Genomic DNA, 26,782 nt, shown 5'->3' with positions numbered 1-26,782 from the left:
TGGTAAAGAGACCATAGCTAGCCAGTGTTAAAATGCTAACTGATTGAAGTAGAGTAAAATCTGTAAATAGCAAATGATGCAAAAGTATGTGCCACTGCGAACAAGCAAGTTCCTTCCGGTTGTCAGGCAGAACATCAGGCTGCTAGAGACCATGAATGGGATGTCATCAACGGTTGAATTTTATCAAAGCAAGGCTGAAATTCAGGTGGCACCCACATTGTCTTACCAATACAGGTCGTGAAGGTAATGAAATACATGTTAATGCCTGGGCCATCCCAGCCCTTCCTCTGCGCCCCTAGACCTTACAGAACTCTTGTCCAACACTCTGGCCTGTGTCCATTTTCACTGGTCATTGTGTGTGTTGTACCCAGTTGTTCAATGTTTTTATACTGTCCCCGGATCCAAGTGCTAACAGCATTTGTAGGTTAGCACACTCTATACAGATTTTTTCTATGTAGTTTCATATTGTTATACTAAGCAAATACAACAGCAACTTCAGGCTCGTATTTGACTTAGCTTGTTTCTTGTACTGTTGCCAGTTTTTCCACATTACGGGTACAAAAATTTTTGTCACTTTGTGAAAGGGGAGGTGGGTGTCAAGCAGATATCCCAAATCCTCCCCCAACACTGCTAACCCATTTCCTGTAATTTGAAATAGTGGGAGGTGTCCCAAAACATTCTGACAGCCATCTCGCAACCAGGTGAAGTAACTCTCTCGGGATTGCTGTTGGGCAATTCTGCCCTTTATGTAAACAGTCACTGATTCCTTCTCTGGAAAGAGATCTGTTACGGCTGCCTTTGGAATGAAATCACCAGCTACTCAGCTCGGGCGGGAGCTCCCTGCTTCTCCTTCAGTCTGACGTCGCCAGTGACCGTAGACAATTCAGTGCCACCACTTCTCAAAAACCTCAAAATTCCGTCCTACTCCTCTCTCTTCTCCCGTATCTTCCCCCACTTCATTCCCTACCCAACCCCCCAGCCACTTAGGGTTCTTAAGGAAGCAGAAGTCAAATGAATGGGAAAATAACATGAGGGAAAAGTAAGGAAGACGTGCTTAGTGAGGTCTACGGAAGCATACGTCTCTGGCTTCACCGAAATTGAATTCTTTAGCACATTCTGCCTACTCTCTTCATCTGATTCAAATTCACATGCACATTCCTGTGTCCAATCCCTTTCACGTTGATTTCTCTTACTTATTGCCACATAAAGAAGCAATATTTATCCAATTTGAAAATTTCATATTTCTAAGCAAATTTAAGTTTTCCCCAAAATAATGAATAAATGGATTTTTTATTCTCTGGGCTGGTCATGACATGATTTTATAAATTACATTATTATATTTGTTTGAGCAAACAGTTAAATCTGCTTGCATTCTCTAAATACCCAAGGACTACACGAAAATACAGGCAATTCCTAACTTGAGTGGGTAGGTGGAAGAGAGTAATAGCAAAAATTGAGCCTTAATAGTTAAGCAAAATGAATGAGCCACATGGATAAGGATGCAGTGTTGACTACAGTGTGCTCACTATAGGAGTGCCTTCTGCGCCCATCTAGGTTTTCAGTGCTGTTGGTAAGAGTAATGGAGACTACAAATCATCTACTAAGAATGTCTTGGCTGATGTCTATTTCTGAATAGGGAAGTCAGAGAGAAGACTGCTGAGTTCAGGGGAACACGAGAATTATTCCTGAAATGGATAAGCATATATTTTGGAAAGAAAAAGTAAGCAATTAGGAAACAGACATGGAGATGGCACCAGAGATGGCATACGCTATTGGGGTGAGTGGCACTATGAAATCTGTTGAACTAGTGGAGTGGTCAATGGAGTGGGCTAGCATTCCATAGGCCTGAAATTCCAAAACAGTAGCAGCTAATCCCCATTCAATCCCCTTGAAATTTCATCCTTGCTTATTCCACAATCTATTCTCAAATGCTTTCCATCAACATTTGACGTAGGAAGCTATAAATTATCTGGATATTCAGATCTGTATTTATGTACAGTATTTACTGATTTCTTTAAAATGACTTAACTCCTTCTATTGGAGTTCAATTCAGTGCCAGGGTATCAATAATGTGATGCAGACCATGGTGTGCTATGGTCCAGACGTGAAGTCTGAAAGGTTGTTTGAGGAATAGCATTATTAATTTTCAGTACACTCATGAAGGAAATAAATGATTGGCTAATTATATCTCATTGGTATAATAATTCACAACCAAGTTGACATGCTTTTAAAAAGCACATAATCTGAACTAGAGCTCTCTATGTGCACATATGTGCATGTGTGCATGCATGCATATATGTGTCTGTATGTCTAGTTTTTCAAGGTCCCAGGAGGAAAAATGTGTTATCCCACTTCTAGGTTATTGGCATAAAAAATAACGCTAAAATTTGTAAGTATTTAAGTAAAACTTGTGATTTATGTTATTTATTTATTTTTTGAGGAAGATTATCTCTGAGCTAACATCCACCGCCAATCTTCCTCTTTTTCCTGAGGAAGACTGGCCCTGAGCTAACACCTGTGCCCATCTTTCTCTACTTTATATGTGAGATGCCTGCCACAACGTAGGTCAGTGCACAGGATCAGAACTGGTAAACCCCACGCCTCCAAAGCAGTGTGTAAACTTAACTGCTACGCCACCGGGCCTGCCCAAAACTTATGTCTTTTAAATGTAGAGGATTTCACTTTTGCTTAACAGTGAACTTCAGCATTTAAGGATTTATTTCAAAAACAATATTTGAAGCTAGATGGGAAAAAGATATAACTAGATTACACATAAATCATAATTGCTGGCAGTCTAGAAGCATCTTGGTTTGATATTAATTATTTCTAGATTCCTCTTGAACAGTTACATAATTACCAATTTTTTAAGAAATTAAAACAAAAGCAAAGAAGTTATTGTCATTTGAACACATTATAACATCACGTGAAAATTAGCTTCTCGGTCTTAAAAGAGACAACTACCAACAACTGTAAAAGTTTCAAAATTTTATTTGCTTTACTACATAAATACATCCAAAGAGCTAAACCAAAAAGAAACAAACAAAAAAAGAAAACGTGTTCAATAAGCAATCTTGGTCAATCGTTTTTCCGTTAAGCAATACTGATTCCTTGCTTAGATTTACTTTGAGGTCTTTGGTTTTCATTTCAGAGACTACGTTTCACTAGGTTTGGGGGACGAAGGGAAGCTACGTTACAGTCTTCCCGCTCCTGGCAGGTATTTTTAAAATTACTCATCTATGAAAAATATTTAGGAAAGAGAAAACTTTGCCATTTGCTTTTTTGTTCCATTAGTTGAAGTATAGGTTATGGTCTCTTGTTAAAATATTAGGTTAGGAATAATTTTTTCTAATTAAAGTAAGAAACTCAATCATACCACCTTTATATATACTGCATTTTATCATTTCTAAGCTAATTTCTGTATTTTCTATTCTTTTAGCCTCACGTGACCTCTTTGAGACTAAATAAGAAATTGTAGACACTGGACGCCATGTCTTCTCCATCCTGTCACTATTTTCTTCTAATTAGATGATGTGAGTTGCCTGAAGATTACCTTCTATTTCTGTTTTCACTCATTGAGAGAGGCGAAACTTCATTTTCAAAGTTGCTATTAGATTTACACAGTACTCATTTTCTTCTTAAGTAGCAAGTTATACAAAAAGTGAAATTCATGTTGAACAGTGCAAAATGGTGAATAAGTTTAAAAGTTGTTCAAATGATTATATGTCCATATATCAAATGAGCTACAGAAATAAGAAAAAACAAGTCGTTTAAGATATTCAGAGATGATACTTCGAAGAAAAAACTGTCTATTGCGGATGTATAGCTTTAGCTTTACTATCAGAGGATTTGCATTTATAAAAAAGGATTTGTAAAATAATATGTGTCAGTGATATTTTATGATTTAAAAAGAAAATAAATCCATTTAAAATACAATCTGGCTTTGTGTATGTAGAATCTGTAATGTTCCTAAGATTTTGTTTAAAAACATATGGAGGGAGAGTTGAGAAAGGGTTCTCTTTTCCTTCTTAATGTGAACCACACCTTTTAAAACTTTTTTCAACTATTTTTATTTTGATAATTTTACTTATCTACCATCCTTCTATCTACGCTTGCCCTATGCCTATTATTTATTAATGTTTTAATAGTTTAAAAAGTTTTTGTTTTTCTTAAGAGGAACATGTACTGCTTTCCAAAATTAAAATATGAGTTTGGGAAAGAGAGAAAAATCTCAAAGAAACAAAGACACTCAAAATTACAATTTTCCAGAGACAGCCACTTAATTTTGATATAGTCTTCACATATATTTTTTTCTAAATTGAGATAATTTTATACAGTGTTTCGTAACCTGCCTGTCTTGTATAAAACTATTGTAAAGTGAATATTTTCCATATATCAGGAATATTGATTCACAACCACTACGGGTAATCAATTTTTGGCAATGCATTTCTTTTATTCAATAAACGTACCCTGTTATTCAATTTCAGAACATAATTTCTTCACATTTATTATAGAGTTATATGCTACTTTTCAGTGGACAGTCTTTCCCTTTTAAGTTTTAGCTAAATGAATCTTTTTTATAGATGTTTGATAACCAAGAGACAAATAATGGTTTTACTCGACAAACACCAGTAGAGGCCGTATGGTATTAATGGGGAGGATTTCACAGCAATCCTGTGTTATCGAGTTACTCCTCCTAGCACCTTATTCCATGTAATTTTAGACATGGTACAACTTCAGACTGTGTTTCCTGCTCTGTTAGATGGGTATAGCACTACCTATTTTGACGGGTTTTTATGAGAAGTACAGATCACTCTGATAGTGAAAGCACTCTGTAAATATATTAAATATGGTTAATTGGCGTGAAATATCCATCCCTGTTTCCTTCTTGTGAGCCTTTCTGTATTGCAGAGGCTGGAGGACCAAAAGCCACAATACCCAGGCTCTTGTGCATCTAAGGTTCTGTATTTAAAATCAGTTCCCTCAACATAGATGCCAGATCCCAGGAAGGCGGAAGTGAGCTGGAGCCAGCTCCTGCCTGCTTTGTGCTGTGTTCCGTTAGCAGGCATACTTGAAAAGCGGGGTTGAAGACGTCAGGCAGAAGTTGCCCTGGAAGACACAGCCGGTCTCCCAGGGCCAGTGTTCCAGAGCCAGTTTCCTGGGAGCTGTGGGAGTTGTTCTGGCAGTGGCTTTTTCCTTCTTTATTTTTAGTTGTGGGTCCTTCTAGTTGTGGCATGTGGGATGCTGCCTTAGCATGGCCTGATGAGTGGCGCCATGTCCGCACCCAGGATTCGAACCAGCGAAACCCTGGGCTGCCAAAGTGGAGCGCGCGAACTTAACCACTCGGCCACGGGGCAGCCCCTGGCAGTGGCTTTTTCATCTTTGGAGCACAGCAGTGGCGGTGGTTTTTTTAATAATTCAGTAGTTTCATCAGTGATTCCTAATTTGCTGGCATCTTGATTCTGGCAGAGGTCAGATTAGGAGGCCCAGATCAATCCACACCTCCAGTTCTTCAAGGATTTTACATAATTCCTTGATCTGAACCCTTTCCTGCTTAAAGTACCTAGAGTGATTTCAGTTCTTGAACTGAACTCTGACTAATACCATCAATTATAAAGTGATACCAAAATGCCAGAGAGCCAATGTTTCTATTTTCTTTTGAACTTTCCAGCTTATGTAGCCACACAGTAATCTGTAAAATTAAGTATTCTGTGATTTTTTTCACTATTCATAAAAGTCTCCTTCCTTTATTTTTTAAATTAGTTATTTATTAATCATATCAGTAACTTCTCTCCCGCCTCATCACTCACATTTGGACTCCCAACTTTTTTTTGCATAAAAAGTTGTATTGAATTTCCTTCTTGTTCAGGAGTCACTGGCTACTTTGATCTTAATGATTTACAGAATAATTCTCATTTCTAGGCTATAGTTGTAATTTTCCCCCTGCATTCATGTTAGTAAAACCAAGGAATAAAACAGAGAGGATGGTTTCTAAATTATCTTTGACTTTTGACTAGACCGACCTTTTCTCAGTCTGTAGATCCTTATCAAGGTAAGAATTCTCAGATGAGAACCCACAAGGACAACGAAGACAGGGAAGACCGTTAACCTTCTCATTTGTGGGCCCGATTGAAAGACACACTTGCCAGCATGTAGAAATGAAGCCCAGCACAAACCAAAATAGATTATTTAGAGTATCAGTCATTTCACAAATACAAAAGACCTATGATAATTTAAGCTGGATGTACTTCAAAGCACCTTGGCATTCTTCTGGTCATTAGGACATGGCTGGTGGCTGTGTCAAAATGTGTCATATATTAAAGAAGAATTCATCAACACTGCCATTCTGTATGCTCAATAAACCAGCAGATGGTGTCTGACAGTTTCTCCAAGGTGACATCAAAAACATTCCGTGGAGTCCCCTCTTGCTTCCTTCAACATCAATATATTAGAACAGATTTCCATTTGCAAAACAAAGAGAAAACCAGACATGTGAGTGACTTTTGTGTGCAGAGAGAAGCAAACGTGCAGGACGTATTTCAATTTGCCTCAATGATCTCGTGTGAAAAGTACTGAAAATCAGAACAGAGCTCTAAAAGCAGAAAAAGAAGGTTCATATAGAAGAGAAAGTTGCTGATGATCATATTTTAATCTGGCACGTTTCTTGCTTACCCAGAAATTGGATGAGATTAGTTGAGTTTGCAGATAAGCTGAAGATGGATTGTAAATATTCTCTGTTCTCCAGAGCAGGCGAGGACAGCATGCATATAGTGAGTGTAATACCTCTATCCTGAAGCAGATTAATTTGAGAAATGCTGAAATATTGCTATTGATACCAGTATTTCAGTAAGAACTGTTAGAACAAATAAAGTAAAACAACAGTACTAGAATTTAATAATTTTATGTACAAATGTATGAAATATTTATAGATAGGTATTTACTTTCATGAAACATTTATAAAGGTACTATATAACATAAGTTAAATTTGATAACAGCAGAATCAATATATGTTATTATTCTGATAAAAATGATTAATTAGAAATCAAGTCAACACTACACAAAACGAGGACAATGTAATCATGATATATTAAAATGGAATATTATTGATTTTTTTAACCAACATGAATCGATTATGTCAGAGTTGAATAATATGCTTATTTTTGTGAAAAAATTTCCAATTGCTAGTAAAACTTTTTGTGATTTTACACTAGTTGGGGGCAGGGGTGCTATCCTGAGATTATTTCTAGCCGACCAATATGTTTCCATCATCCTCTTCATATCTCATTTGATAACTTTGCCAAGTGCTTTTTGAACAGCTATTTGGTTTTGGAAAGGCTGTAACATTTATTGATGTCAAGCTGACTTTGTTTTTTCCAATAAAACATTGTGAATTTGGGGTCTCCTTGAGTTTCACTATCTGCTGATAGAGATCTTGGTGCATGGCCATGTTCACATTCATATTCCACTTGTTCCGAAAGGCTTTGGACAAGAAAAGCATTTTCTTGCATTTGGCTCTTGATTACTCCAGGATATGGCTGCTTATTGAGATTCGCACTAGTCCTGGGCTGCCCAGACATGCGGATTGCATTATAGTCTGTGTTTTTGTTTTTGTTTTTTTTAACAAATTAAGTCTTTGACTTAAAATGAGTCCCTAAAATTTAAACGACTCAGCTGCCAGATTTTTAAAATCTGGTTGGGTTCGCACACTCCGCTGCAGGCAGCCCGGTGTTTCGTTGGTTGGAGTCCGGGGCGCGGACATGGCCCGGCTCATCGAGCCGTGCTGGGGCAGCGTCCCGCATGCCACAACTAGAGGGACCCACAACGAGGAGTGTACAACTATGTACCAGGGGGCTTTGGTGAGAAAAAGGAAAAAAATAAAATCTTTAAAAAAAAAAAAAGAAAACTGCAAACCAGAATTGTAAACACAAGGTGCGTAAGCAACACCATGCACGAATACTGTTCCTTTGCAGTGATAAAGGATTGCCCGAGAGAGCCAATGAAGAGGATTTTTAAAATATGGAGAGGGCAAAGAGTGAAAAAATAAAAAGCCCTGGCAGTTGAACACTCTTTGTGGTGGCAGCAATGTAGAATTTAGGGAGAGGTAGAGGGTGGGGACAGATAAAGGACGACTTTGGTTTGATTTGTATAATTATGATGATGTTAATAAGAGCAACAGCTAATAATGTTGAATGCTTTGTCTGTCATTCAGTATCCCAGATACCGTGCCACCTACTCTATATGAATTATCTAATTTAATTCTTACAACAACCCTATGAAAGCAAATACTGTTGTAATAACCACTTTGCTGTGACTTGTAGATAAGAAATTTGCCCAGGGTCACACTGCTCAAAGCTCATGAAATGGACGGAGAAGCCTCAGCTTTCACTGAGGAGCTCAGAGATAAGCTCTACTCTGGAATTGTCTTCACACTGCTATGACAGCAAGGGAAATTGAGGAAGAAGCCCTTTCTTTCTAGTTAATTTAAACAGCTAAGGACTTGCACTCATTTGCGCTTTAAAAACAAAAATCCATAGTGTCCTTGGGAAAATGGTCAAAATCTATTTGCAATAACAGTCCAAGCAAAAATCCTAATTTGACTAGCTAAACTTGAAAGTGGTTTAAAAAGAAGCCTCTGTGTACTTTGCAGGGGATAAACTCTGCCAATGATTAACGCTCATCACTGTGATCACCACCATAAAACAGATCCTTGGGGCCTGGGGCTAGGGATTTGTACATTCATCATCTCAGTAAAGGAGAGTAGGTTTCAGGCGGTGGAAGGACAAGGGCAGAATGGGGCTCAAGGAGCGCCCTGCACGGGGAGATGTCAAAAACATTAATAAAACCGACTAATGTCAGTCTGCTTTTTATTATCACCAAGCATCAGCAACTCCAAACCCAATTTCATTGATAAACTACTCCTGCCAGAAAAAGATCTCTTGTTGGTCTAAATTACACTTGCAGTGCTAACTATTGAGTTTTAATAACATGTATGAAGCTTCAAATTGGCACATTTTTATGACTTACCCTTTCATGCGCACTATATTCTTTATGGAAGTAACTTTGGAAAATCTTTTGGAGATAGCTGCCTCCCCCTGTACACATGCACGTGTGCACACACAAACTTGGGTTCACAGTTTCGTTCTAGCAGTTTTAAATTTGCAACAGTTCAGTCTCGTTTGAGTTTTCTTCAGGTGCAGTTCATCTCTCTAAATCCGAATCTCTCTAAAGTAGCACAAATTCCTATATTTAAACAGTGGATCCTAATCAGTGAGGACAGTGCACTGTAAATATGAAGAAATAGAACTCGACTTACTTCAGTCCTAACATTCTATGTGGCCACTTGTAGTTTTTACTTGTATTTAAATTTTAAAACTGTGGAAAAGTGTGAACTTCAAAGTGTCGCACCTTTATTTATTATATTGAGGTATAATTGACATATAACATTATATTCCTTTCAGGTGTACAACGTAATGATTTGATACCTGTGTGTATTGCAAAATGATCACTGTAATAAGTCTAGTTGACATCTATCACGCTACGTAGTCACCGCATTTTTTTTCTTGTGATAACAACTTTTAAAGATCTACTCTCTTAGCAATTTTCAAATATGCAATACACTGTTATTAACTCCAGTCACCATGCTGTACATCACATCCCCAGAACTTATTTATTTTATAACTGGAACTTTTTTCCTTTTGACTGTCTTCACTCATTTCCCTACTCCCAACCCCACGCTTCTGGCAACTGCTAATCTGTTCTCTGTATTTATGAGCTCTTTGTTTGTTTGCTTTTAGGTTCCACATGTGAGACCTTATGGTATTTGTCTTTTTCTGTCTGACTTATTTCACTTAGCATAATGTCCTCAAGTTTCATGCCTGTCTTTGCAAATGGTAAGATTTCATTCTTTTTTTATGGCTGAATAATATTCTATTGCATATATATACCACATCTTCTTTATCTATTCATCTGTTGGTAGACACGTAGATTGTTTCCATGTCTTGGCTATTGCAAATAATGCTGCAATGGACATGGGGGCGGGGGGCAGATATCTTTTCAAATTAGTTTTCATTTTTTTTGGATAAATACCCAGAAGTGGAATTACTGGATCATATGGTAGCTTTACTTTAATTTTTTGAGGAATATCCAAACTCTTTTCATAGAGGTTGTACCAATATACCTTCCTACCAACAGTACACAAGGGTTTCCTTTTCTCCATGGCCTCACCAAGACTTGTTATTTCTTGTCTTTTGGATAATAACCGTTCTAACAAGTGTGAGGTGATATCTCATTGTGGTTTTGATTTGCATTTCTCTGATGATTAGGGATGTTGAGCATCTTTTCAAGTACCTGTTGGACATCTATATGTCTTCTTTGGAAAAATATCTATTCAAATCCTCTGGTCATTTTTTTTTTTTTTTTGAGGAAGATTAGCCCTGAACTAACATCTGCTGCCAATCCTCTTCTTTTTGCTGAGGAAGACTGGCCCTGAGCAAACATCCGTGCCCATCTTCCTCTACTATATATGTGGGATGCCTGCCACAGCGTGGCCTGACAAGCTGAGCCATGTCCGCACCTGGGATCCGAAAGGCGAACCCCAGGCCACTGGAGCGGAACGTGCATATGTTAACTGCTGCGCCACCGGGCCAGCCTGCTCTGGTCATTTTTTAATCGCATAGTTTGGTTTTTGCTATTGAGTTGTATGAGTTCTTTATATATTTTGCATATTAACCCCTTAACAGATATATGATTTGCAAATATTTTCTCCCATTCAGTTGGTTGTCTTCTCATTTTGTTGATGGTTTCCTTTGTTGTGCAGAAGCTTTTTAGTTTGATGTAGTTTGGCTTGTTTATTTTTGCTTTTATTGCCTTTGCTTTTGGCATCAAGTCCAAAAAATCACTGCCAAGATTGATGTCAAGGAGCCTATTGCCTATGTTTTCTTCTGGGAGTTTCATGGTTTCAGGTCTTATTTTCAAGTCTTTAATCCATTCTGAGTTATTTTTTGTGTATGGTGTAAGATAGTGGTCCAGTTTCATTCTCTTGCATGTGGCTGCCCAATTTTCCCAACACCATTTGTTAAAGAGACTCTCCTTTCCCCATTGTATATTCTTGGCTCTTTGTTTGGGTTTATGTGACCACTTGTGGTTTTTACTTGTATTTAAACTTTAAAACAGTGAAAAGTATGAACTTCAAAGCATCATATATTTATTGATAATTGCCTTTTTAATTTTATATGAAATATTTTACTAAATATAAATAACATTAAAATTAAAATATATTCGAATTGTTTTTATCATTATTATTATTTTTCTTTTTGAGGAAGATTAGCCCTGAGCTGACATCTTCTGCCAATCCTCTTCTTTTTGCTAAGGAAGACTGGCCCTGAGCTAACATCCGTGCCCATCTTCCTCTACTTTATATGTGGGACACCTGCCCCAGCATGGCTTGACAAGTGGTGTATAGGTCTGGATCCTGGCTCTGAACTGGCAAACTCCAGGCCACTGAAGTGGAAAGTGAGAACTTAACTGCTGCACCACCAGGCCGGCCCATAATTGTTTAATTATTTTAAAACTAAAGAATAAATCAAGAAAATAAAAATTATAGTGTTATTATTCATTATGGTTTCCTTTTTTTCCAAAAACATACATTAATGCAACTAAAAGTTTTAATTCATTGCTTTTTCTCCTTTTTATACTATAGTTTACAACCTATTTAAAAAAATTGCCATGTTCATATGATATCCCATAAAAGGAAAAAATTTCATTGTCTGCATTTATTTTCTGGCTATCATTATGGGCTTTGGAACCCATTAAAAAATTCCAAAATTTTACTGAGCACTTATTATGTGTAAGGTGTTTTTTGGAACACTAAGAATGTGAATTGTGGTTCCTCAAAAGCTGGGACCATATATTAACTATCCTTATATTCATCTCCTTAGTAAAATACAGTTAAGGAATACAACATTGCCCTTGTTTTTTGGAGCCTATGTGTCACTGGAGGTGGTACACATTTACCAGTAACTAAGATAAAATGAAGTATGTGAATATTTCAGACAGATGCTAGAGAGTTTCAGGCGCCAGAGAAAGTGGGAGATCTTATAGTCAGGGTAATCACAACATATGACAAGGATGATTATTCAAGTTGCACCTTGAATAACTTACCATGAAGGAAAGGCTTTAATGGGGAAAGACGATGAGTTTGGGTGTGGATATGCTGAGTGACAGGAGACTCTTGAGTCCTGATCACGAATGGGGGGTTCTATCAGGTATTTTAAGTGCTAGTGAATTAGATTTTTAGCTAGAACCTGGAACCATTTTTTGAGACACCTAAAAGAATGGACAATTTATTCAGCATTCCTTCACTTAGAAAGTATAGAATATTGTAGAATTGATATCAAATGCACAACAATATGGCCTAGGGTTTTGTTTTTGTTTGTTAAAGTGGGCTTAGTTTGCTCTACCATTCTCTGTATAAAAATAGGCAGAATTTCCTTCTCCCTTTGGCAAGGCACTATGAAAAGGAGATCAGAGATGTGGAGAAGAGAAGCCACCCACAGAGCTATGGTCACTGTGAACTCTTTATGGCACAGCAAAGCCTCCAAGGAGAAGAGATGGTAACAAACTGAGAAATGTGACTGAGACAGTGGGCAACATCAGTCTTCTCTTATTTCTAGCTGACATCTCTTTTGAGATCTAGCACTGGGCTTGTATTGTTGGACCTGAGTAACAATGGATTGAAATTTCTGTACGGAAGGCTTTTAGGCTATTCTGCCTAAATATATGTATAGTATTATTCAGGTTCAATTTTCATAAAACAGCCAAGACACTGACACCAAAACCATAGGCTCGGTCTGCGCATTTGGTTTCTCTGATTGCTAAGATTGTGAATACTTTTGAAGTTGAACACCTTTACAAAAGTGTGCCTCTTGCACATCCCTCTGACCTACTCCTTCCCATAGCTTGTTTCAGTCTACTCCTAGAATTGCGAGATTCTTGAAGGCATTTGAACTTGTGACTTCCGAAAACTACTCTGTTAGTTTTCAATAATAGCTTGTCCATTTTTCTAACGATAATAAAGAGAGCGTGTTAAAGGAGTCTGACATCTATGTGGGCCTGAAAGTCTTGGTAGGGCAAAGGGTTAAGTAATTTACTCACAAGGAATATTTCATTTCCTCCTGTTTATTTTGGACAATTAAAAACAAAGTATGGAAACTTAATCAGTATTCAAAACCTGATGTCAAAGTATCCCCAAGTAGCCACTGCTGGTTCAACTGGCATTCAGAAATCAGACAGAAATAGCTTCTTGTTAATTGCAAATAGACCTCCTGTCTTAGATTTGTGGGACTTGAGATCTGGCGTGGTTAACTTTATCTATATATGTCTATGATATGTCACTTCACCTATTCAAACTCCAGTTTTATCTGTAAAAGAGACCTGAAATGAAGAATTCCTATCATATGGCTGTTGTGGGTCTTAAAAGAGCTAACATGAGAAGATGATTGAGTCTCATTAGTCACTCAATTAAAAAACATTCTAAACATGTCATCATAATGCAAGCTAAATTATTTAAAACTGCAATTGACTCATTTTGAAACACAAAGTTGATTTAAAACTTCTATTTGTATAATTTAAATAAGATACTATCTCTTTAAACACTACTAAATTTTTATAAAATTCTCTAGTTTTTCTTTCCTTTTTGGCACTAGGTTCAATTAAATTTTCATTAAACATTTGAAAAAATGAAGGTATGAAAAGTTTTCTACTTAGATTTGAATTTGTGAGGGGAAAAATTTTGTATTAAAAAGTCTACAAACTTCTAATTGCCAATTCTTTCTTTTGAGACAAATTTTCTATTTTAATTTGCCCTTGCTCTTTAAAGTTTATTTTCTTAAGTCATTTTGTGGTTAGTTTGCTTTGAACATATTTCAGACATTTCACAATTTATATATGGAAAAGCAGGAATTTTCTTATGTCTAGTTAATATCTGATTTCCAGAAAATCTGATGATAAAGTGGGCCCCTATTTAACATTCGTGAATTTAAACATGCCAATTGAAATGGGGGAACAGATCAAACAATTCAGATAACTTCATCTTTCTCTGTCTTTCAGAAGTACCAAAACATACTTTTGCCTAGATTTTGAATATTTGAACAAAACACTTTATGGTTCAAATCCTTAGATAATTGCATCAATTTAGTGTAGGAGGGAACCTGAGGGAGAAGAAAAGCAAAGAACGTGTGGATACACTCCAAAAACAACTTGAAACTTGTAAAAAAAACATTGCTTTACTCTAATATATGGCTCTTGGGAGTATAAATTCTTTCCACTGTTTATGGAAAACATTTTGGCAATACTTATCAAAATGTAAAATGTAGGTACTCTTCAACTCCAAAATTCTACTTCGAGATATTTCTTCTATGGATAAACTCTCATGTGTGAAATGATATATGTACGAAGATATTCTTATAACACTGTTCATGAAAGCAAAAGATTAGAATCAACCTAAATGTGTGCCAGTATGGATTTGGTAAGAAATCATTGACTGTACGTGTTTTATTAGGAGAAACTGTTTACTCCTAGCTAACAGTGCAGTCTCTGGAGCTGCCCTGCTTGGTTCTCCTCTTGCCTCCACCACTTGCTGCTGTGTGGGCAAATGAGTTAGCCTCTCTTTACTTCCATTTATGCCTCTGGAAAATGAGATGATAATAGTACCTCTTCAGAGGATTTTTGTGAGGATTAAGTTAGTGCAGAGAGGGTTAAACATGTGCAGTATTTGGCACAGTGCCAGCACAGAGGAAACATTTAACAAATACAATAGATCCTCTGCCTTGCTAAAAACATATGTGGCGGGGGACACAAAGAAAATAATGACACGCTAGTCGTCATTGCTTTCATGGAGGACACAGAGAAGGGAGCCATTAATGTTGTCTGAGATGTAAACATGTACCTGTTAATGCAGATGATCCTACGATATAGATAATTTACACGTAGATCATGGGAGGGTTAACTTTACCCATGACACTCTATAGATGGAAAAACAAATAATTCAAATATTTATGTCCATAATTAGTACATGATAGTGTGTTAATATTCAATTTGATTTGTTATCTATTCTCATTTGGACTATTGCCCAAGTCCTTAAGAAGTGAAATCTGTGATAAAGAATAAATCCAATAAAAGTTGGATCACCAATATTTTTACAGGGCACTATGGGAGTCGATGCTGCCAGATGACCAGGATATCATGCTAATGGGGAAAGAATATTTTACCCCACTGGAGTAAGTAGGAAAGGTCACAATATCATAGGGATAAGAGAAAACTATTTCACAGAGACAGTGACAGATAGTGGTGACAGCTGTGTTATGGGCATTCCCAGGGCAGCATCAGGTCATCAGAAACATAAGAAGTCATCACTTGGGGGTGGCTAACAAAGAGACCTGTAGCGAGAAAACCCAGAGGAACGTGGAATAGGAAGGTAAGTGAGGTGCACAAGAATCTTTCTATGATCCCCTTGGACCAGATATTTGAGCAATCTAAGTTGGAGGCACAGAACAATTGTTAAGTATATTGTCTGAAAAACCTGTCAAAATCATCTGTTTAGATTTCTGAAACATCAGGAAAAGGCAGGATTGTACCAACCCGGGTAGGTCCTTGCCTGCGTGTCCTGAGATCCTCACCCCCAGAAGCATAGTATATTTTATTTCTTTAACATTATTGAACTTTTCTATCTGGATAGTTACTTTGTTTAATGGGATATAGGAAAAATTTGCTGATGATATGAGAAAAAGGAAGAACGATTTTTAATCTTACAACTCACTTGATTTTTGTCCTTGTACCTGCATAATTAGACTGTCAGATGTCTTTAAGGACAATAAAGATTTTCAAATGTAGTACCCCGAAAGCAGAGAAAACAAAATATTAATCATGGTAATGGTGCGTGAATGCAAACAGGTCTGGTAGAGACCCTGGAAGTTTTTTGCTGGCAGAAATTCCTGAAGGAACAATAGGAACGTGAAGGTTTAAAATAGCAGACATCGTTTCTCCTTTCTTAAACCAATCAACAATTTAGTGGAAATAAAGACGTAGAAAGGGAAATGTCAACTTTAATGAAATGATGAAACCCTTTAGCTCTGAAACTTAGTACACATGTATGAAGTAGGGTGATTGGGGGCAGGGAAAATTTGATCCGAGCAAAAGAGGAAAGCAAGAAGAGATAAAGAGGATATGTTATGAAATTATCAGCTGGTTTTAGAAAAGAGAAAGAAGGACAAGGTCAAATAAACAAATAAATACCTGCTCTTATAAAATTGAAAGTCTCCGTTCATCTCGAGCTCCTTGCCACAAAAAGTTCAGTGGTCTCTGCTGTTAACATTGGCATTTATTCCTGTGATATGCAATTGTTTTCATTTCGTTGTGTAGAGTCAGGTGCACCTACTTCTCCAAAATCACAGGCCCTTTGCTCGCACCAACTAACTTGGTATCTACAGGCTGCTGTTGCAAGTTTCCGTGAAGCCTGTTTGAAGAGATGCCATCTTTGTGGCATCCTTGGGGTTGTCTTAGTGTTTACAGTATAAATCTTTAACATATCATAATGTTGCTTAAAGTGTTATTACACCACTTCATGCGTAGTGTGAAAACTTTCCAATAGTATATTTCATTTCTGCTCTCCTAGCCTTTGCGCTCTTGTTGCCATACATTTTGCTTTTCTACACTTCATGGAACACCGTACTACATACAACGTTTAATGGAATAACTTGCAACAATTTACAAAAAAATGAGGAACCACTTTATGAATTATATGGAATATTTTCCAATATATACTATTAAAAAAAGAAAGCTGAAGAACAATATCTTGCCTCTGTGTGTGTGTGTGTGTGTGTGTGCACAGGTATATTTACATATATGCTTATAGAGAAAAAGATCTTGGAAAGAGACGTAAGAGTTCAGTACCTGGTAATAGTTTCTGTGGGGAAAGGAATCAGGGAATTTGTATTTTTTACTTTTTCTATCTCATTTATGCATTATCTAGTAAAGCGAACAAGTAAATCAGTGAATGGGGGTAGATAGAGAGGATCTACACTGGAAAGGGAAGCATTGCTACAAGTCTGCCGCCAGCCACTTGGCTGTATCAATATCTGAGTGACAAGAATCACAGATAAGGAACAGAGAGGAGAAGCAGATGCGGAGCCCTAGACGATGAGCTTGGTTTTATGAATATTACATTTGAAAACATAGCTTCAGAGATAGGAATTTAGAGCGTTAAAGAGAAAGGTATGGGTTTAAGATAAATGTTTTAAAATCACATACGTACAGACATTAATTGAAACATGACGGTTGGTGAAGAAGTTCCGCTGGACTGAATGTGGAGTGAGGGAGGAAGATAAAGGGAGGACTAAACGTAGAAACAAATTGAGGGCTAAGGAGACTAAATGGCTGAGATTTTTGCTCTGCATCTCCTATCTCTAGTCCAGGGATCCTTCTACATTTCAAGTATGCATTCATATAATTATAAATATATTTACTATATATGTTGCTTTCAAACTTTCATAGATACGTTTTATACATATTTGTGTGTATGTATATTTATATGTATACATAAATATATATATTTGTGTGTATATATATTCTTTTCATACCTTTTACTTAACACCAGGATACTATAAAAAAGCCAACTCTTGATTTCCTCTCCATGAACAGATTGTGAAGCTTGTGGCCAAGGACATGACCAGGAGTGTCATTCAGCTTGAAAATACTGACAACTGAAAACTAGTGAGAGGTTCTAAGGTCAGCCTCCACAATAGGAATAATTTGAACCTTTTAAAGATAGCCATACTGCTTGTTATCTGGGTCAACTAGAAAAGGCATATTGGCTAAAGATTTGTCATAATTTAAGAATTCAGCATGGTATCTCCCACCCACTTTCACCTCAAAATAAGCGGATTTTTCCTGTGGTGTAACCTTTCTTTTTCTGCAAAAAGGAGAAGAAATGGAAGAGAACGTGAATTAGCTTCTCATAGAAACTGGAACCAGTGGCTTTTCATTAAAACGAATCTGGCTTGTTCTCTACCAATTGCCTAAATACAGAGTGGGAAGCCAAAACGCAGAGGTATTTGCTTAAGGCTTGCAAATAATTTTGCTGATCTCAATGTTAAAATTTAAGATTAAAATCTTTACAAACCACAATTTAATTCAATAAGCCCAGAAAGAGACTAAAGTCAATGATTGTACTGAGATTGTGTATATTCCTCAGAGATTAATTTTGTCAGAAATAAGAAAGCTGCCTAGCCTATTTTTAAAGAGCCAAATTGTGTTTTAGACTTTTAAGTTTCGTGTATCTTAGCAACCCACAGAATATGTACGCCTGAGAAAAGAGGAGATTCACACTGTTGCATGCTACATTTTATGGAAATGTTAAGTTTATGATCTCCCATTATATTTCTGGATGAGATATTCCCTCTCCAAAATGTAATAAAGCTGCTTAATTGTATTGTATTTCATGGAAGAAAGGTACTTTGAGGTTTTCTTTGGTTTACAGAATTTACATAATACTTTAGAGGAATAAATCAAAGATTTCAGTACATAGCTGGTACAAAGTTTTCACCACAGAGTTTATATATAATTGTAGATTATAAGGAGGCATTTATAAAGATGAGAATGTCTGTGTTACTTATCTAATTTCATATTTAGAGCTAACAATTTTTAGGGAAATTAAATATTCTGGGACTAGACATCATATATGTGTGTAAATCAATTCGTTATACATTTACTGAGCATCTCCTGTGTGCCATCCACTGTGCAAAGAACTAAAGAGATCCAGATGAAAATGGCAGTTTCTGTCATCAATGTACTAACATTCTAAGGGATAAAACAAACTAAAAAAAGAAATCATACAATGTAATGAGAGAAATAACAAAAGATGTGTACTGGGATATCATATCTATTGCAGTATAAAGACACGACATATGCAGGCCTAAATAGATAACTTGTGTATAGAAAATACATTATTTTGAGCTCCTCTGCTCTAAACAGGCCAGCCCTGGTGGTCTAGTGGTTAAGATCTGGCACTCTCATTGCCACAGTTTGGATTCATTTCTGGTTGGGGAACCACACCACCTGTCTGTCGGTTGTCACACTGTGACAGCTATGTGTGGCTGGGATGCTGCAAGCTATGCCACCGGTATTTCAAATACCAGCAGGGTCACCCATAGTGGACAGGTTTCAGCAGAGCTTCCAGACTAAGGCTGGGAAGAAGGACCTGGTCACTCACTTCTGAAAACATTGGCCATGAAACCCTGTGAACAGCAGGGGAGCATTGTCTGATACAGCATGGGAAGATGCAAGGATGGTGCCAAAAAGAGCGGGCAGGGTTTGGCTCTGCTGACCACGAGGTCACTGAGAGTGGAAATCAACTCTCGGGTGCGAACAAACCCTAAACGGATACAACACATAAATATTTACAACTAAGAGGGGGAAAAATCTCCATGTTTATCTTGAATCCTACTTAATAGATATTTGGTAAAATAGATACTTTTTTCCCAAGTAGTTTGTTTGTCGAGTTATCGTTGATATTGCAGTGTATTTTTTGCATGCTTTACTTTGGCTATGAAATGTGCAAAATTATGTTATAAAAATATGTTTCTCACATGGGAAAACAGAATATATACCTGAAACTGAGCAGCTTTTTTTTTTATGATGAACTTAGAGTCAAAAAATTAATTTATCTGATCTCTTTCTTCTCTGATTTATTTAATGCTTCCTTGGTCTCCTTGAGGAAGACAATGTGACTGAACTATTCTTATTGTCAGAGAATTCTTTTTCCGTTTTAAAAACTCTGTCTATGGTATGAGTTGTTGACTTAAGCTGATTTCTTTCCTGTCTCCACCTCTTTTATCATCATTTATATATTATGCTTAAAGCATTTTTTTAAAAGTTTTCTCATATCTTCTCAGAAAGCCTCTGTAAATATTAAAATAATAAATCATCTAGCCAAAAGAATCTTGCGAACCATATCCATGTTTTCCAACATATTGTTTACTGTTCTTTGCCTTGGAATAAGCAAGATAAATGTGAATATCTGAGAATTGTCAAAAAGACAAGTTAAATCCACGTATAATGCTAAAAATTAGTTCAGTCCATGTGTAATACTAGTAACTATAGCAAGTCATGAACAAGATTAGTCATTGATTTCTTAAGATTTTTCTAGGTTACAAGTAATGTTCTCCCAGTTGCTTCCTGCCGGCAAAAGCAGAGCTTGGTGCTCCACTCATAATTTTGCTCAATTATCTGTTGCTTGCATACATACTCAGGTTTCCGCTTGCCTCATTCTAGATAGTAGGTTTTAGGGCTTGAAGTCTTAAATCTGCCCATCCACTATTGTTCCGTGGAGATGACGGCTCACTTTCACGTCATTCCCTCTAGACAGCTTTTCATTTACGATAAACAAGGCTCCAGGGAAATCTCTCTCATAGCTGTCTCCTCCTTTCTATTTCTACTTCTGCCACATCCACTGTCTTGGTTCAGACCATCTTCTCTATCTTGACTAGTCCATTAGTCTTCCTACCTCTACACGTGCTCAACATTTTTCTTCTGGCATCCTAAGCAAACAAGACATTCTCAAATCTCCTGTTGAATCCTTCACTTAAAAAAGAGGTCTGCATTTCTGTCAGGTACTTCCTCAGGATTCCTGACAACTGCCCTGAAGGGAGGGGGGAGGGGGCGGGGTGGGGGAAGAGACAAGAGGTGTTTCTGGCAATGAGCAGCCAGATTTGCATGAGAAAGTCTTTCATTACCACTGCATTTGTGGTTTTGGACAAAACTAGGAGGAAGGATGCCCTAGGGAGGGAGGAAAAGGCAGCCCTGGCTCTGGGGATGAAGGTTTGCTACAGCACTGAACAGAGATGTTCAAAATCTCTGTTGTGACAATGAGAGGAGGAAGAAGACAGGACTGTGATTCTGCCAAAGCAGGCACGGGGCCAGGCCTGGGACCCTGTGTACCCGAAGAGGCTGACCTACAGGGAGTAAGTAATGGAGTTTCACTTCTGTACAGGCATATGAAAATACGGTGGGTCTGGTTCCAGACCACTGCAATAAAGCAAATATTGGAATAAAGCGAGTCACACTAATTTTTTGGTTTCCCAGTGCACATAAAAGTTGTGTTTACACTATATTGTAGGCTATTAAGTGTGCAATAGCATTATGTGTAAAAAAAAAGTACATACCTTGATTAAAAAATGCTTTATTGCTATGAAGTGCTAACCATCATCTGAGCCTTCAGGGAGTTGCAATCCTTTTGCTGATGGAGTCTGGTGAAAAAAAAAAAAAGCAATATCTTTGAAGTACAATAAAACGAGGCACACCTCTACTTTGATCCCAGCTAATTTAGATGGAGCTTTGATATGGGATAAAAGTTAAAAGAGGCAATGAAAACTACCAAACTAACAACTCAGTTCTAAGCTTGGAATCCCTATGTACGTTGAGGTGGCCCTGCTTCTTGGGTATGGCGACTAGAGGCAGTGATAACCCACATTCCCTTCTCTTCTCCTCTCACTTGTCTCTTCCTTTCTCCATCTCTCCTTTTCTTTCTTTTTCATTTATTTTTATTAAGTAGATATAAAGTAAAATTTATACCACATGTAATATATAAATTATAACAATACGAACACCCATGAACTCACCATCCAGTTGAAAGTGGAGAATACTGTATTATTTTGAAGTTCTCTGTGTGCTCCTCCCCCAAACCCTCCATAGAGGTAATAGCTGTAAGAGTTATGTTTACCATTCTCATGCTTTTCTTTATGGCTTTCCTATATGTTTGTAATCCTAAACACTAAATTGTTTAGTTCTGCATTCTTCTTTTTTTCTTGTTGAGGAAGATTAGCCCTGAGCTAACACCTGCTGCCAGTCTTTCTCTCTCTCTTTTTTTTTTTTTTGCTTGAGGAAGATTAGCCCTGAGCTAACATCTGTACCAATCCTCCTCCACTTTATATGTGGGTTGCTGCCACAGCATGTCTGATGAGTAGCATAGGTCTGCACCCAGGATCTGAACCCACAAACCTGGGCTGATGAAGCAGAGGGTGCCAAACTTAACCATTATGCCATGGGGCTGGCCCTAGTTCTACATTCTTAAATTATTTATTCATTTATTTATTTATTTACTTATTTATTTATTTTGCTGAGGGATGATTCACCCTGAGCTAACATCTGTGCCAATCCTCCTCTTTGCATGTGAGCTGCCACCACAACATGGCTACTGAAAGACAAGTGGTGTATGTCTGTACCCAGGTACCAAACCTGGGCTGCCAAAGCAGAGCTTACTAAACTTAACCACTAGGCCACTGGGACTGGCCCTGCATTCCTAAGTTTTATGTAACAACATCATGCTGTATGCATTCTTTTGCAGCTTTCTCTTTTCCCTCCAACTGATGTTCTTAAAATGCGTCCTTGTTGTTGCTTGTTACTATCATTTTATTTTCATTGTTGGATGGCACTGTGCTGTGATAGATATTTGGGTTGCTTGTAGTTTCTCTTTGCTATTACAAACAGAGCTTCTGGGAGTATTTTGGTGCATATTTCTTGGTCCATATATATAGAAAAGTTTCTCTAGGGTATAAACGTAGGAGTGCAATTGCTTTGCCATACATAGGATAGACACGTCTTCAATTCTAGATGTAGCCAAATGGTTTCCAGAGTGACAATATCGCCTTACACTCCCACCTGCTGTGTAGAAATGTTTTGGTGTTCCACATCTTTGATGGCACTTGACAGTCTTGGTCTTAAAAATTTCCAGTCTGGCAAACACGAAATGATATCCCACTGTGGATTTTCCATGAATAGTAATGCTGTTGAACATACTTTACATATTTATTCATCTTTGGGATTTCCTTTTCTCTGAAGTGTCTTTTTAAGTCTTTATCTCATTTTTTCTGCAGAATTTTGTCTTTTTAAATTTGCTTTGCAAGAGATCTCTGCTGTTGAAATATATTTATTGTAATTATCTTCTCCCAGTTTGTGACTTAGATTTTTACTCATGTTGCAGCCTCTTTTGATGAACATTCTAGAATTTCATGTAGTCAAATTTACCAATATTTTCCTGTACTTTTTTTTTCTTGGTTAAGAAATCTTTCTATCCCTTTTGCTCTCCTCTGATGTAGTCTCTACAGAAGTCAAAATATAATGACCTATACCTGAAATTTATATAATGTTATAAACCAATGTCACCTTAGTAAAAATAAAGGAAATTCTTCGATAGCCTAAGAATATAAAGATATTTTTGATAGTGTTTTCTACGTCTTGTAGTCTTTCTTTAATATGCTTTTTACTGTAGAATAATTTTAGCTTTACTGAGAAGTTTCAACAACAGAACAGAGAATCCCTATATATCCCTCCCTCGTTCCCACCCTTTGTTAATGTCTTATATTACAATGACACATTTGTCAAAGCTAAGAAACCATTAGTACATTACCATTAATTGAACTCCAGATTTTATTTGGATTTCACCAGTTTTTTCTCTTTCTGTTGTAGTATGCAGCCCTGGGAAAGATTGTGTTTCTTTGTCATTTCTCTCCAGTCTCCATTGGTCTGTGACAATTTCTCAGTCTTTCCTTGTTTTCCTTGACTGTGGCAGTCCTGAGGAATACTCCCAGGTATGCTGTAGAAGGGCCTTGAATCTAAATTTTTGGATGTTTTTCTAGTGATTAGAGGGGGGTTAAGGGCTTTTTGAAAAAATACCGTATAGCTCAAGTGCTCTTCTCACCCAAGAATATCAAGGGGGACATGATATCTACAGAACATCAATGGGGATATTAACCATAATCACTTGGTTAAGCACAACCGTCAGATTTCTCCACTGTAAATACTCTAGTCCTTGGAAACAAGTCACCACATCTGGCCTACCCACAAGGAAGCATAGTGGCTGTGATTAAGCTCTATCTCCTGGAGGGAGGAGAGTCTATATGTGTTAAATGGAATACTTCTGTAAGGAAGATATATCTCTTCTTCCTAATTTATTTATTTATGCAATCATTTATCTTTATTTGTGTATATATTCATGTACATTTACTTTGTATTTTGGGTTAGTCATCGTTTTTCATTCACTTTTAACTCTTGGTCTATCTGGAGTTGATATTTTAATATGGTGTGAGGTAGGGGACTAGTTTTATTCTTTTATATACAGATAATTGTTTCAGCACCTTTATAGAAAAATCCATCCCCCCAAGAAACACACACTTATCTGCAAGGGCAGTCTATTCATGAAAAGGTTCTGTTTAAAATAATCTTGCTGGGGCCAGCCTGGTGGCGCAGTGGTTAAGTGTGCACATTCTGCTTTGGTGGCCTGGGGTTTGCGGGTTCGGATCCCAGGTGCGGACATGGCACCGCTTGGCATGTCACGCTGTGGTAGGCACCCCACATATAAAGTAGAGGAAAATGGGCACAGATGTTAGCTCAGGGCCAGTCTTTCTCAGCAAAAAGAGGAGGATTGGCAGCAGTTAGCTCAGGGCTAATCTTCCTCAAAAAATAAAATAAGGTAAAAAAATAAAGAAATAAAATAAAATAATCTTGTCAATTTAATAATTAAAGAATTATACTGATTTAATTGTCAAATATTGAACTTTTCAAGTTTAATATTTTTTCTTATCTTGACCTATTTGCTATGTTGTGTATTCCTTGTGGATGTTAAGAACTGTTTATAGCAAATATCAATTAAAAATCTCTTAAGAATACTTGGAATTTTTTTTTTAAAGCCAAAGTAAAACATTCAAGGTAATAATAGCTACTGTTGATTAGATGTTTCTTGTGGGCTGTATGCGAGAGATTTACCTGTATTCTTTCATTTGGTTCTCATAGCATTCTTGTGACATAGCTGCTCTCCAGATTATGCAGGTGAGAAAACTAGGGTTCACACAGAACAAATGACTCATTTCAGATCACAGCTAATCAGGGGGTAAAGTCAGATTCAAACCTGAGTGTGACTTCAAAGTTAGTTCTTAGTTGACTTCTTCCAGATGCTAATAGAAGGATTCTGCTTGCTTTACAACATAATTCTTTTGACTCAACCAAATTTTCAATGAACCATTAATGTAAACATTACAAGAAACATTTACTGGTTAAGGTAGATTGTGCTATATATTTCTCAACTGCTATTGATTATGAACAGTAGTAGTTTCAAACTGAAATTGATACACAATTTAAAAGCCAAACGGCAATAGAAACATTAAACTGTGCTTGAGAGAGAAGTGTGACCACTTATAAATGAAACTATTAGAAAGAATGCAATTTACAAGCCTACTTAAGCTATTAAAATTATTTTTAGGGAAAGCAATAAACCAACTGAAACCAGCAAGTGCTCCTTGCTATTAAAACCAGGGAGAATTAAGATGAGACTGGAAAAGAAGATGGGAAACTAATTTATAAGAGCAATTTAACATTTTCAAGGTAATAAGAAACACTTACTCCTTTAATAGATGTTTGATTTTGAATTTTACTATGCAGGGCACATTTTATTTTAAAAGGAGCCATAAAAAATTTAAGTAAAGGACCATAATTCCTGGCCAAGGATGTGTGTTGCTGGTAAATCCCATGATGAGCAAAAATCTGATTGGCTAGACCAAATTCTTATAGAACATAGGAAGCTGGAGGAGAAAATTAAAATGCTAGTCACTGAAAATAAAAGTATTGGAAGGCATTGGTTTCCGAAACAAACCTGAGTTGACAGGGTTAGAATATTCTGCCGACAGGTAGCAGCTCTTATAAATCACTCATCTTGACTGTTCAGGAAGCACGGCGATGACCTTGTTCAGGACAGCCATATTCTTTCCCCAAAGTTTTGTACTATGCAGATTACGCATCTTTATAAATTATTAACCCACCTTTCACTGGCTTAGAATTTTGTATACTGTATTTCTGTTTTTGTAATTCTTTCTTTTAGGATTACTAATTAAACAATACAGATGTTATAAGTTAGGTCCTTAAAAAAATTAAAATTGTTACACAAATTTAAATTCTTAAAACCAAGGATGCTAAAATCACAGGTGGTAAGGTGTTACTTTTTTGGCCCTTGTCCCCAAAGTCATATGAAATCAGACGACAGGTTTATAGGCAATTACCTGGATAGTGATGTCTATAAATCAAGTAGAATAGAAATTATCCTAAAATGCTTTGCAAATTTCCTAGGGCAGTTCTAGATGTTGGAATTGATGGGTGTGGTAAGTAAAATAATAAACCTCCAAATATGTCCAAATTTTATTCCGGGAATCCATAAATATTAAATGGCAAAAGGGAATTAAGACATGACTTGATAAGGACCTTCAGATGGGGAGGTTATCCTGGATTATCTGCCTGGGCCCAATGTAGTCACAAGGCTAAAGAGGGAAGCGAGAGAGTCAGAGGCAGAGAAGCAGATGTGCCCATCCGAGCAGAGGCCAGATGGCTACCATATTGGTTTGAAGATGGAGAAAAAAGCCAGCAGCCAAGAAATGCCTCTAAAAGCTGGAAATGTCTGGGAAACAGATTCTCCTCTGGAGCCACTAAAAAAATGCAGTCCTGAGCGCATCTTGATTTCAGCCCAGTGAGACTCATGTCAGGCGTCCACTCTACGCAACTGGAGGATAACAAATAGATGTTGTTTCAAGGCACCACATCTGTGGCAATTTGTTACAGCAACAATAGAAAACTGAGATGAAGGGCACAGGAATATATTTCATAGAAATAAGTAATTTTTTTTAAAAAAGAAGCAGAACCCTGTGATACAGGAGACAGTGAGCAATAAAGATTTCCAGGGAAATAATCACAA

This window comes from Equus quagga, chromosome 21, assembly GCF_021613505.1.
Source record: "Equus quagga isolate Etosha38 chromosome 21, UCLA_HA_Equagga_1.0, whole genome shotgun sequence".
Taxonomy (NCBI): Eukaryota; Metazoa; Chordata; class Mammalia; order Perissodactyla; family Equidae; genus Equus; species Equus quagga.
The sequence above is the reverse complement of the archived record's forward strand: the minus strand, read 5'-3'. Positions refer to the sequence as shown.